The 14,855-nt window shown below is 35.8% G+C and overlaps 1 protein-coding gene across 4 annotated transcripts in view; it reads left to right on the forward strand.

The window, feature by feature from the left end:
* Nucleotides 1-14,855, forward strand: part of LOC113226450 (homeobox protein prospero) — a 130,007-nt gene that overhangs the window by 6,783 nt on the left and 108,369 nt on the right. For all 4 annotated transcript variants that reach the window (XM_026459070.1, XM_026459068.1, XM_026459069.1 and 1 more), the window contains exon 2: nucleotides 838-888. The gene's annotated coding sequence lies outside the window, so the exon portion shown is untranslated. The remainder of the gene's footprint in view (nucleotides 1-837; nucleotides 889-14,855) is intronic.

Genomic DNA, 14,855 nt, shown 5'->3' on the forward strand with positions numbered 1-14,855 from the left:
TTTATTTACTACTATTATGCTCGCCGAATTTTGTTTTCTGTTTCTTTGTTACACTAAGAGAAGAAGAATATTAGTATTTTTTTAATATTAGATAACATTACACATGTTGCTCCGATCCGAGAGTAAAGTAACTAAAGCATTTGTGTTATCTATGGAAATCGGAAACAACGACGGTACTACAAACACCCAGACCCGAGATAACATAGAAAACTTTTCTACATTGACCCGACCAGGGATCGAACCTGGGACCTCAGAGATGGCGACACTATGAAAATCGATGTGCAAGCTACTCGATCACGGAGGTCGTCACAATCGTATATAAGGCCGTTTACATTAAAAACAGAAAATGACCTAAAATTAACTTGGCGTAGCTTAGTGTTCATTGGAGATATTGATCTACGCTAATCATAGAGGAGATACATGCTCAGTGGTGGCACATCGTATAACAGTAGTGGGTCATGTAATGCGTTGATCATTTTAACGCTACGGTAAATAGTTGATACACTGAACAAAATTTAAACTCTTAATAATTGAAACTTAATGGTATCAATCACACATCTTAATTGAATCAATCAATTTTCTGTCACTACTTAAATGTGTTTAATAGGCTCAAAATCTTAAGAAGTGTGATTGATTCCATTAAGTCCCACAGTTTTTTGTTTTACAATGCTGTTTATTCATGAATGAAATATAAATTAAAGTAAAAAAAAAATACTTAGGTATGTACATTTATTATCGCTTAGATGCCTACTTAGAAGTATCTGTTCTTTTCTAGTCCCAGAAATATAATCTTAGTAATTATGTTAGCAAAATCTATAAATGCTATAATGTTTGCAGATAATCCATCACCAATTGGCGTGAGACATCCACCTTCTTTCCTCATTTAAGGTAAGTAAGAAATAATAAATAATTGTAGAGCTATCTGTAATTATCTACTTAACTATTCATACATAATACCTATTATACTGTCTGTCTGGCACTGGGGTAATCAGAGCATATGAATCTCAACAAGCTATACGCTCCTGACAATATCTTTCGTCTCATCCACTCGCATCAGACTCTTCATACAAGCCCGTTTAGTCTTGGTACCTACTTTTAACCTGACCATTTCTAAGGACATCTCCAATTTGATAGAGATACGTTTACCGAGTTCTACCTCTCCCTACGTTTCCATCCACATTCGTTTTACCAATTTATGCCGTCAATTTACGAACATCCATACTGACTACCAAATCATCGAAGCATTTATTTCATTTCACAACGTGTTTTCTTTCCTATTTCATTATAAAAGTTTTTTTATAATATCAAGTAACGGGATGAACAGGTCGTACACCTGATGGTAAGCTACACGCCTGTCCATAACAGTTGCAGTGCCACTCAGAGCTTTAAATCGTAAAGATCTGAGGGGCATTGCCACTGCGCCCGTCACCCTGAGACGTAAGTTGACAAATCCCATGTACCTGAAATTTCACCATAATCCCTACCCTTCAGAAGTGGAACACAGTAATGCTGACATTACTGCTTGGCGGCAGAAATAGGCTAAGTAGCAGTACTTCACTGGATGAACTCTTTCACAAGGAGCTACTCTCTCTCTCTCTACTAAAACGAACTAAAGCTCCACTAAAAAAACTAAAAACAACTAAAACTCTCTATCTGTGTTTTAAGAACCAATAGTTATTCGTTGTTATAATATCCTCACACTGCTTACTTATCCGAAAAGCAACTATGATTCAACAAATCAACCAACCAATGTTGGTTTATTGGTTGCAGAAGCACTTCAGAAGGGCTTCTTCGCTTAACTTCGGTAGATAATTTCATTCATTAATTTAATATCAGAAAAGCGTGGAAAAGCCCTTGATGTCGAAATCCCGTTATTTAGTCTACTAAATTGTCTACTAGAGACCGCGAACCCAGTTGACCAAAACCACATTTTGCGTTACATATAATAAGATGCAGACACCTGGATCATTTTAGTTTATGCGTCCAAATTCTTACATAATCGGAATCATGTCGTCCCATATTTAGTATAGGTACCTATACCTAGTCCTATGTCTTTTTACAAAAAGGCGGATTTTTCATAACATAATGATGACCTTTACAAGACCTATTTACACTAAAAAAATATGATTGAAATAAACGAGTCACTTATGTTTATGATATAAACTGACGGAACGAACGAATCAGGCGCCTGGTGGTTAGCGACGTACCTATCCATAACAGTTAGAGTGCCACTCAGAGCTTTAAATCACAAACACTTGAGGGGTACCGTCACCCTGAGATACACAGTTGACAAGTTCCATATGTCTATAGTTTCACCAGCACCCATAACCTTCAAAATCGGAACGCATTAATGCTCACGTTACTGCTTGGCGGCGGAAATAAGATGGTACAATACCTGGATGGATGGATGGAATACCACTGACCAAACTTAACTAACGTACCTTATTTCCATCTGAGCATACCAAGTGCAATGATTGACCAACAGTTTTTATTAATGAATTTAATCAAGTTGTAATTGATCCCGTTAAGAAGTGATTGATTCAATTACAATCCACTTCATAAGCGTCTGTTTCTTTTTTCAATTTATGAAATATAATTTATCGCTTATGCCGTACCCACGAAGAGATATATTTCTTACGTTACGTACGTAACTTGCAACAAGAAAATCCTTTCAAATATTAAATTTATAATTAAAACCAATAAACTAATATTACAAACAGAGACGCGTTTTGTAGCGAAGAAGCACAGTATCACCGGATGTCATATTGACGGGAAGTCGCCGGAGCAAGATAGTCGCCTACAGTTATAGGCAAGCATCATGTAGTTAGCAACTTAGTATGGTCGAGTATATTATACCTATTATTGTCATATCGGATTTATTGTATTGAGTTTTGTTTTATATTTTTGATAAACTAGGAATTACTCTACTACGGTAGTGTACAATCAGCATAGTTGACGCGTTGCCACCTTAACGGCTCATTTCAGTCAATAGCAGCCACCGGCAGCAGATTTATTCTTGTCAATCAATGGCGTTTAAACGCCAACACACGCCATCCTTAAGGACTAAATCTTATTTTTGTTATAACCAAAAGCTTTTTACAAAAAAAGAGCTAGTTGCGAAGTAAAAAATATAACGATTCTGTTGTGTTTTTTTTTTAATTTTTACTTTTAGTCACTCCATAACTTCAGAGTATGTTACTTAAAGTTTAGGTGTATTCTGCGTATTCCTGTATTTGGTTTGTGATGACACTTCATATTAAAGTAATCTTCCCAGACTACATCCCGCAACAAACCACATTCCTTCACAGAATCTTGAAAAGCAACTCTTCTACTTTATCCTCAAAAATGATTCCAAACTTTATATTTGAAAAAAAAAAGGAAAATAATGAAAAAAACCGTGAAAGAAACGGCAACAGCGCGTTTCGTTCCACGTAATGATCGCCAAGATTCCCGCTTCATCGCTCCCGGTTCTTAATTCCGAACGTTCTCTTAATGAGATCCACCTTCGTGTCTACGTGCAATGGAACGATGCGTGAGTTTTTTTTCTAAGCCGATTCAAGAGTGCACGCTATTCAGCCTTTCTGTGAACGTTTAAAAAGATGGATTCTAAGTAATGATACCACGTTCTTTTATGCGCTAAATGTATGAGTTGTGGAAAATGTGAGACAGTTTAATTTTGTTAGTGTTTTTAGATTTAACAAGTACATATTTCCAGATTGCACCTTACTTCCACGTTTTAAGAGTGACTTTCGCTCTATCTATTTTTATGGACATTTTGGTTGTAACGGTTTCGCATAGTACATAAAAAAACGTTCAATTGTTTCTCTTTTAACACATTTAATATTCCAGCAACTTAAATTTTGCTTCTCCAAACTAGAGAAAAACAAAAATCTAGGTACTATCTTAAGCCATACCAGAAAAGTACTCATGGCTTAATGGAGTAGTCTTTTACCGTGGGCTTTAAAATTGTCTTTACCCGCATTTGCCTTGCCGTTTTTTGCCTTAATGACTTAAAGGACTATAGCGGAAAGTGTCTAGTATACGTTTTAACTTACTTTGGAAGATTTCTTTTTCATTTAAAAATGCGAATGTATGACATTGAATTTGGTTTTTCTGTACATCTAGTTTCTATGGAATATTGTAAGTAATGAAAATAATCCAATACAATTTTCAGGTTACATGATAAGTGTGAAACTGTATTGAAATAAATCGTAGAAAAAACTTCTTAAATCTTTATAAAAAAATTAATAAAAACTGTATTTATTTTTCATTTGCCTTGTGTAATCAAAGAACTCTATATATATAACAAATCAAATATATATATTAAGATACATATCTATTATATATGCAAAGCATGTTCCAGAATGTGTATATTGTGTATACTAGATAATTTGGATTACAGTAGAAGCACAAACTCCACCCAAATCGTAAAATAAACATTGAACCGCCCATCCGTCTTATCTCAACAAAAATCACTCCATTACTTAGGCTGTAGTCCATTGCAATAAGCCTCATTTGATATAAACTTGTTATCTACAGTACACATATGGTAATCAGTTACAATTATGCAGATTCAACATCCTTATGTACAGGTGTACCAACCTTTACAAAATAATTGCCGTGACTTCAGGAAACGGAAGCTGTCGGCCAATGGTATACCGTCACGGATTGCGCCCCAATATAGAGAGGTCGTAGTATAGATTTGAATTTAGTAACCGTTCTTTAAATACTATTTAAGTAGGTACACATTTGTTGTGAACTCGAAACTTGAAATATGTTTTTTTACTTTTGCAACAAAATTGTAGGTGGATAACCTACGTGGACGAGTGATTTCATGTTGAATTTCATGGTGTCGCTATCTCTGAGGTCCCGGGTTCGATCCCCGGCCGAGTCAATGTAGAAAACTTTTTCTACATAGTCTCGGATTCAGACAATTGCTTTAGTTACTTACTATGGGATCAGAGCAACGCATGCTATATTCTTTTCAGTTCTGTTTTCCAAATTAGTAAAGGCTTATTTTTTGAATTCTTTTTTTTTTTTTGTATTGATGGCATATCTACATTTCCATTCCGGTGAAGGGATTTTCCAATTGACGTAAAGATACTCCCTGATTGTAGTCCAGTATGCGTCAATCGTACAAGAAGCATGTATATTATTGCGAGCAGGCTCCTTTCGTACAACATATTCAACTGCCTCCGTGGCCGAACAGTTACCATGCCGGACTGCCACGCAGAGGTCCCAGGTTCGATTCCCGGGCCGGGAGAAATAGTTGTGAGGCCTAAATTTATTTCTCTCGTGAGTTTGGGTGTAATTCGACACAGGGTTTCCCTAGTGCGGGGGAATGTTGGGTGTGTGCGTTATTATTAACATTTAATCTTTTTTTTCTCTGCCATAACAAGTGACGGGACGAACCAGTCGTGCGCCTGGCCGTAAGTGATACGCCTGTCCATAACAACTGCAATGCCACTCAGAGCTTTAAATCACAAAGATCTGAAGGGCACTGCCACTGCGCCCGTCAACCTAAGACATAAGTTCACAAGTCCCATATGCCTATAATTTCTCCAGCACGCTTACCCTTCAAAACCGGAACGCAATAATGCTCACATTACTGCTTGGTGGCAGAAATAGTTAAAGTGGCAGTAGCTCCCTGGACAAACTCTTGCACAAGGAGCTTTACTGCTACTAAATCAGTAGCAAGAAATTTGTCTATATTTCTTATCCATACACCAGCACTTTTACTTATATTCAATACTAACACCATGTAAACATACGAGTGCCTATTGTGGACAATTCAAAGATGTAGTTAGGTCCGGCCGGCCCCAGTTGTGCAAGGCGGGGTCAGTACTAAACTTTATTAACGTTGTTACACCTGCGTGTAATGTTAACTGACACATTCTCGTATTATATCATTCACGTTGGTAGTTTCTATAGTATTTTCCATTTGCACATTATGTCAATCGCTTAATCTTCCTAATAAACAGTACGGTTTATGCCAAATGATAACATCACAAGCATAAATATTGAATTTGAATTAAATATGAAAATTTCTGCTTATTTTATGATCCAAAAATTGTAGTGCTTTTAGTATAAAAGAAATTAACTACGTGCAAAGAAATATCCGCCATGCCAAACGTTGTAAAAGGAAGAAAGAGATACTAGAAACTGATACTAGCTTAGAATAGTATTATTAATAGCAGTAGAGCTCCTTGTGCAAGAGCTCTGCCGGAAGTACTGCCGTCTTACCTATTTCTGCCGCCAAGCAGTAACGTGACCATTGTTGCGTTTGGGTTATGGAGACTAAGGGTGCTGGTAAAATTACAGGTACATGAGATTTTTCAACTTATGTTTCAGGGTGACGAGTGCAGAGGCAGTGCCCCTCAGATCTTTGCGATTTAAAGCTCTGAGTGGTACTACAAAGACGGACAGGCATGTCGCTTAAAACCAGACACACGACATGTTCGTGCCGTTACTTGATATCATAAAAAAAATTAAAAAAATTTCTGCATAAATAATAATTGATTTGATTAAAAAATTTTAGTGCTTTTAGTATAAAGAAATTATCAATACACAAACAAATATCTCCATTGAAAAATGTCGCGAAAGGAAGTAAGAGGTACTGGCTAATGATAGTATAATATGCTATAGTATTAATAATAAAAGTCATATTATTAGTTTTGTAGGTTATGTGTATAATATCGAGTTCTTAGGTTTTCGCGATTGTTACACATAGGAAATGAAACTATTTTTCCGGATTTAAATCGCGTATATTTGTTTTTTCAAACAAACCGTGACCATGGGACCAGTAAAGGGCCCGAAACGTACCGAAACGGAAAAATAGTTTTTTTTCCTATGTGTATAAGTTTTGAAAACTTTAAAGAAATTCCGCCTTAATATTAAGTGAGCTAGCGTTTTCCACAAAAGAAACTCGCGTGACACGACGATGCGAGGCAAGGCAGATTGCTTGCAGGGCGACGTAAATTGAACGCCGAGACAGAGGTGTGAAGTGCAAACATACGGGAGAATATCTACGACCGGTTCGACTACTACATTATTATTTAAACATCATTATTACCAACAGACATTATTGAATCAAAATTCTTGAAAAAAAAGGCCGAACAGTGATCGTTCTGGTCTGCCATGCAGACGTCACGAGTTCGCTTTCCAGACTGGGAGAAATATTTGTATGGCTTACATTTATTTCTCTCGTGTAGTTTGTGGTTGTCTATACGTGTCCGATACGATTCCCTAGTGTAGGGCTATGAATGTGTGCGTTAAAAAAACATATTCTTCGTCTATTTTACAACTATGTATTTATTATACATATAAAATACAGTCATTGGAGCCGACTTGAGATTATAAATGCGATGTAAATGGTTGCCTTATATTTTTAGTTATAACATCATCAACAAATATCAAAGACAATTTTTAAGCTAGATTTACAAGTAATAACACTGTCCATTTGTAAAAGATAAATATGACAGGTGTTATCACCAATGGCGATTTTTTTCGGGTAATAACAAACAGACGGCATCTATTACAAAATAATATAAATTTTACCACATTTGAATATTTAAATTTATAAAATGTCTTCGAACGTTTTGAGAAATTTACTACTATTTTCTTTATGTGACAAAAGTGAACAAACTGCAAAAAGAGAACGGATATTGAGAAATACGCAGCGCGTTCGTACAAACTGCTTTTTTATTTTTTCCTAAGTGCCATAAGCATTATAGCATCTCTATATTCTATCTACGGGCGCATACAAATCGCACTCCAGTACGTTTCCATTATAAGTGTGTTCACACATTACACGGCAACTTAAGCCCCAACACCTCTTCGTATAAAGGAGGTTTTAAAGTTTTCGCATTAGCTCCACAATAGAGCTGAGAGAAGTAATTAAGGGACTATCTTTATGAGAACATTTTGTTAAGAAGAATTTTTCATTGTTCCGTGAACTCTATAGTTTTTGAATAATTTAAAGTAATTATACGTCATATGAAACTAAAACCAGCTAAGATTAGCAATTAATTAGATTTTGTCTTTACCACTCGTATTCTCCAAGGACAATTACTCCTGAACTCACGAGGAATTTGGATTCTTTGGAGCGATTATCTTTGTTTCCAAAAGCCACACAATACTACAACACGAATTACTATTACTTCGCTGCCCCAGCGAACCAAAACGAAAAGACCTTCACAACGAGATTATGCCACTTTCTTCGGTTCTATTCAGTGTCTCACCGATCATTGGCTACAAATTCGCGCAGGTCCGCTTTCACGGTGTCGCTGCAGTGGTACCTGGGGCGACCAACAGGTCTTCGTCCAGTGCCTCTCCCATTCTTTCTAAATGGCCGAGCCAGATAAAGTCAGTGCGCTTTAACTTCACCGATGATACTTAGATGCGTACTCTTCTAATTAGGCATTAGGTGTGGACTCTCCAACCGCTATCCACTCTTTAAACTGGTCCCTATATATTTCTGAAAACCTTTCTCTCAGCACGAAACTAACCGCCATTAAAATAAACATGTAAAGTATGTAAATCTTTCACATGCGAAAGTTAACGAAGTTAATTAATGGCTTACCCACAAAATATGCGCTCCATCTTGCGTAGTAGATCGTCGATCACATCGCGGGGATGTGGAATTTCCTAATTTAACTTGGACAAATCTTGAGGTGTGTGGTTATAGTTGGTTGATTGGGTGTTCTGGGTAAGGCCCACGATCTCCTAAAGCGTAACAACCTTAATTTATTTTATAAAATTTAATTTGTGTAGGCTTGAAATCTTGTAATTTTTTTTAGGTTACAGTGAATAGATATTTTTTTTAGAGAAACGTTTACTGTCGTGTATCATATTGTCGCTTAATATCCGCACTAGGTAAACCCTATATCGCGGATGCCATGGACACGTAAACAACCACAAATTACATCCAAACTCACGAGAGAAATGAATGTAGCCCATACAAATATTTCTCCCGGCGCGAGAATCGAACCCGCGACGTCGGTGCGGCAGTCCACCATGGTAACCGTTCGGCCACGGAGACAGTCTTTAAGTTAAAGTAAAAGAAAATTAAAAGACAAAAGAGCTGGATTACGATATCAACAGCATTTCCACGCTTTCCCGATACGCAAAGAGTGATTCATTTATGAAAACGAAAGGAGGAATAAAATAAACTAACTGTTCTTGACGTGTTCCCAAACTAACAAATTCATGTAAGGTATACATTGGTCGGTATACGATTCTGTAATAAGATTGGTAGCAGTTGAGCTCCTTGTGTAACAACCTTGTGTAAGTACGTCCAGGGAAATTCCTTATCTATTTCTAGTGTCAAGCAGTATGTGAGCATTTCTGTGTTCCGGTTTTGAAGAGTAAGGGTGCTAGTGAAATTACAGGCACTTGGGACTTGTCAACTTATGTCTCAAGGCGATGGGCGCAGTGGCAGTGTCCCTCAAACTTTGCCATTTAAAGCTCTGTGTGGCACTACAATTACTATGGACAGGCGTGTCGTTTACCACCAGGTGTACGCCTTGTTTGTCACGTCATAAAAATGTATAATAAAAAGGAGTTAAACTTCCACGCAAACCTCGTAAATAAACAACGTCAGCTACTCACAACCTTACTAAATAGCACTAACATGTCATTTTGTATTCATATTAACAAAGTTCACAATGTTCGATTTCTGAATCTAATAGAGACTCGTAAAGGCATAAAGTACCAGAAAAAAAAACTTAATCGGCAGAAGTACAAGGGGACTCGGACGCGTGTCGGGCCAGGTGTGCCCCTGTCTCCCTTGTCTTCCCCTTTTTATAATAATACTTATTATTCCTTTATTATTTCTTGTTTTAATTGTGCCCCGACTTGCCTTTTACTCCTTTTGTTCGGATTTAATGGTGTTTATTGTTTTCTCCTCGTTTGTTATGTACGCGTGCCGGCTGTATCTGTGAGATTGTTATAATTTTTAAGAGGTTTTGGATATTGTGCAATTATATTTTTAATAAGATATTAATATGACATTTTAAAGTATGATCAAGTATGAATATTTTTAAGCGTGCTCCACCTTTTATGACTATAATGATATGGCAATTGAATCTTATTGACCCATAAAACAATAATAACAGTATTGACGACTCGTACATACGTAATGTTAGTGCCAATATAATTAAACTAATGTTAATAATAATTGGTTAGTAAAACGCATGCCTAAGCGTTGAACGTACTGGATTGTATTTTTATTTACGATGATTTTATATATTCAAAATACAACATTAGAAACAAGTTATTTCTACCTACTTAAAATTATATTTGAATAAAATTTAAACATTTTATTTGTTGTATTACGTGTCGGCCTCCACCTGTGTATAACTAAGATAAATCAAATTATAAATTCCAATCCACAAGTAATGCACTTCGACTCTCATGCATAATCGTGCTTATTTCTTGCACGCGCTTCATGCTATAACATACAATGTAGGCCCCACAGCTGTCCCTTGTGCGGCACCTGGTCTTTTGAGCCCTAATTCTTTAACCCTGTAGATTTGTTTGCATCCCTTGTGTTTACACCCCAAATTGACCGAACTTTTGAGGTGCACTAAAAATTGCTAAAATATTACATTTTGTTAGCACTCTTTTTACTCCTGAAACTATCTAGCTTGAAAAAATTGTCTGTGTTCGTTTTAATTTTGTTGAGTGTAGAGGGCTGGTTGACACTTATTTCTTAGTAGAAATGAAACCAATAGAACTTGTAAAATAACACAGGTTTATTCGTTGGAGCCAAAGCACAAAGGAGAACAGACATTTTTTGACAGTCGAATGTTTGTTTTCACAGTTTGGCATATGGTTTTGTACATACAGTCTAGTTTAAATTCTAACAATTGAATACAAAATTTATTTATTTTAAATTACAATTAAATACCAAAATAAAAACTATGTATTTAACAAATCTCTTCGGAATATATGACTGTATTTTATATTAAATTGCATACAAATCAGTTAAGTTTAAGTTATTACTAAATAAGAAAAAAATAATTATCAAAAGATATAATTTTTCTTTGGAATAACTATCTCAAGATATGGTCAGTATTAACGGTTTATGTGAGATCTGATTAAATATCAGTAAGAAACGTCCCTTCACTGGGTCTACTATATATAAATTTGTGTATAAATAAAATAGTGACCTAAATTGTATTATCAATTAAAAATATTACCTTTCTTTATCTCAATCAAAAACATCATTAGGAAACATAACACCACGGCCATCTGTTCATACTCATGTCATAATGTCACTTACAATAAATACGCTTTTTAGTATTCAGATAATGGATATCGAGCAACGGTCTTACCGTATTCAATTAATTATAATTAGCCGTTATATGTTTTTTTTAGTAAACAAACAGTAAACAGACAGTAAACATTTATCATGATAATTATCAAAGAAAGTAGCAAAATTTTCAGGAGCAGTAGACTTCCTTGTGAAAGAGTTCGTCCAGGGAAGGACTGCCACCTTACCTATTTCTGCCGCCAAACAATAATGTGAACTATACTGCGTTCCAGTTTCGAAGGGTAAGGGTGCTGGTGAAATTATAAGCACATGGAACTTGTCAAGTTATGTATCAGGGTGTCCGGGCGTAGTGTTAGTGCCCCTTAGATCTTTGTGATTTAAAGCTCTTGGTGGCACTGCAACTGTGTGGCGTGTCGCTTACCACTTACACCACTTATTCGTCCCGTCACTTAGTATTATAAAAAAAAAAGAAAATAAATATCTTGATAATTTCAAACCCTGGCACTAACTACTTTTGTGGGGTAGTGCTTGCATCTCAAATTGCATTACAGTAATTAGTGCAACACTTCTTTAGTTTCGCGGCAAATTCCAGGACACCTTATTTACCTCCTACTCGTGTAGTTCCTTTTCATCGTTTTCGTGATTACAAGCCAACCTTTGTTTTTGTTACAAATAGTTCCCTTTTATTTAAACCGCCAGTATGGTTTGAAAACCAATATCTATTGACAGTACAACGCAAACAGGAACACATTGCATTACCAGAAGGCACTCGATCGGGCAACGAACTTGGTTTTGTAACTTTTTGTTATTCGTTAGTTTATCTTGTGGTTTCGTTATTTGCTTTATGAATCAATCATATTTCTAGAGCTTTTAGAGTCAGTTAAATAAAAATCTCAATGTAAATAAAATAGTGCTGCGATCATATGTACCTAAGTGCAAACGTTTTTTAACAAAAAAGAATAAAACAAATGGTTTTGTTGTTGTTGTTGTAATATAATTGACGATTTCAAGTGTAATATGCTTATCGCTGAAGTAAAGATATTTTGAATTTGAGTTGCTTAGCCATTCTTAGAAGTTTTTTGATAGTAGTGCCTTTGAAATTTATAAATTAAATAATTTTTTTAGTTGTTCCTTGTCAGGATCCGTTTGGCACTTTAGACCTTGTAGACTAAAGAAGAAAAGCCTCAGGAAAGTTTGTAGGTATAGAAAGGAAGTTTTTTTTATAATATTAAGTGACGGTTACCGACTTGCCTGTGCATAGCAGCTGCAGTGCCACTCAGAGCTTTAAATCGCAAAGATCTGAGGGGCACAGCCACTGCGCCCGGCACCCTGAAAAATAAGTTGACAAGTCCCAAGCGCCTGTAATTTCACTAGCACCCTTACCCTTCAAAACCGGAACACAGAAATGCTCACATACTGCTTGGCACCAGAAATAAATAAGGTGGCAGTATTTCCCTGGACGTAATCTTACACAAGGAGCTCTACTGCTACCAAACTTATTACAGAACCGTATACCGACCAATGTATACTTTACATGAATTTTTACTTTACATGAACTTGTAATTTCACCAGCACCTCACATTAATTGCTTGGCTGCGGGATAGGTGGCAGTACTGCCCTAGACAAACTCTATCACAAGGAGCCCTACTGCTGCTAGTAACTACAACCGGGTTTCTCTATATCCACTCCAAACATATACAATATACATGTTATTGCAAATCACATTTTTTTTCTTATATCTTAAATTAACAAAGTACAAAGAAAGCCGTTGTAAAGATGATCTCATTTTGCAAATGCTCGAAAAGGTGTTCGAAAGCGCACGCGCAGAACATATGTTCATACCACATTTAAAACCAATATTGCAAAAAACATAACGATGATCCGAAAACCAAGGTGTTTTATCTATCACTTTTTGCCTTGCTAAACTGCTTTTAACCAAATTTTCTTTTTAGGGACCCGTAGCCAGAGGCTGAGGTAACCGGAGAAATTATAATTCACACCACACATACATCTTCGTTAATTGGTATATCAACCGATACTGAGATACGGTCACTTTTGAGGAGAGGTTTTAGACTATAGAAATGCTTTCAAAAAGTTGAAGTTACGACATGCAACTTTTTAATTTTTTTATTTATTTTAGAATTTAAAATGGGTACACTTTTTAAACTAAAGATAATCTTACAAAAGTGTATACAGTTTGATAGCAAGATCAAAACAAGTCTTAAATGAACAAAAAATTACAAATTGACACTAAAGTTCTTAAATAAAATAATTATTAACTATTGAACAAATAGTTCTGAAATAATAGTCTTTCAACATTTTTTTGAATTTGCATTTTTCAGTTACATGACTAATATTCTGGTAAGCTGTTTAATAAGTACGGAATACGTTTCTTTAAGGTCCTATCTCATGGTAGTCAGTGACTCTTGGGATTACAAATTTACCAGAGGTCATCGACCTTGTATTCTATTATCAATTGTACACAACAAAGAGCCACGCTCCCATGCGCTATGGTAATTGACAGCCAGGAGATAAAGTAATCGGAAGAATTTTACATATTTTGATTATTTTAACTTCCTTAAGCGATTTTTCATTTACGGTAAATATATAAACTACACATCATTGGAAACGTCTATGTAGAGCCCAACCAACTGGGAATTGAACTAGAACCTCTAATGCCTAGGAAGCATGTGTTCTTCCAACTAAATCTAATAATTTGTACAACGTAACGATATATGTATTCTTGTAATTTTCCTTTTTGCGTGTTGTTTTAGCTTTATTTTCTTTTCAATTAAGCTTTCAGCTTCATCTTCGGCATTAACTCATTGTATGTCCCACTACTAGACACGGGTCTAATCTCAGGGGAGGGTTTAGGACATTGTTCTCCATACTTGCCCAAAACGTGTTGGGAACTTTGCACTTTTTTCAAAGCTTGTGAACCGTCTTGGACATGAATGCTTCTCTTCAACGTTTGTGAGAGGTATACCTATTAAACATTCTAAATTGTGTTAGATAAAGATGTATGGAAAGACGACATGGGTCTAGATTCCACGCAAATTTGATTCGAAGTGTATTCCATAGCATTTTGAGTTTTTTTTAAAAGAGCAATTCCTGGAGTTTTTTGCTCGTTCTTCTCATGGAAGAGCAGTAGCTTAAAAAATATGTTTTTAAGTGTAAAGTTATTTTACCTATGGAATAAATGCTTCTTTGACTTAGAGTATAATAATACGAGAATCCTGGACCTAATGTCGTGAAGTAGTCTCCCTCAATATTTTCAATTTAGGTTATTATATTACGGCTTCATTGCATTGTGTGAAAAATAAAAGAATTATTATTTTGTAAATACTGCATCACAACCTAGGTGCATTCTAACGCCGAACATAGTATCCTCAAAGAAAATGTAGGATGCTTTCCTGAACAATAAATCAAATTTAATATTTTATGTTTTAATTATTTCAGTGAGTTACTAAGGGGCGGTATCACATAGCCCAACTTACTCTTGGCCATGTTGTTTCCGTTTTTTTATTCTCTTTTTTATCTACGTTTGTTTGCCATAATACCTTTCGAACCGCCATCGTTC

The sequence above is a fragment of the Hyposmocoma kahamanoa genome, unplaced genomic scaffold (genome assembly GCF_003589595.1).
Source record: "Hyposmocoma kahamanoa isolate Upper Pololo Valley unplaced genomic scaffold, ASM358959v1 192, whole genome shotgun sequence".
Taxonomy (NCBI): Eukaryota; Metazoa; Arthropoda; class Insecta; order Lepidoptera; family Cosmopterigidae; genus Hyposmocoma; species Hyposmocoma kahamanoa.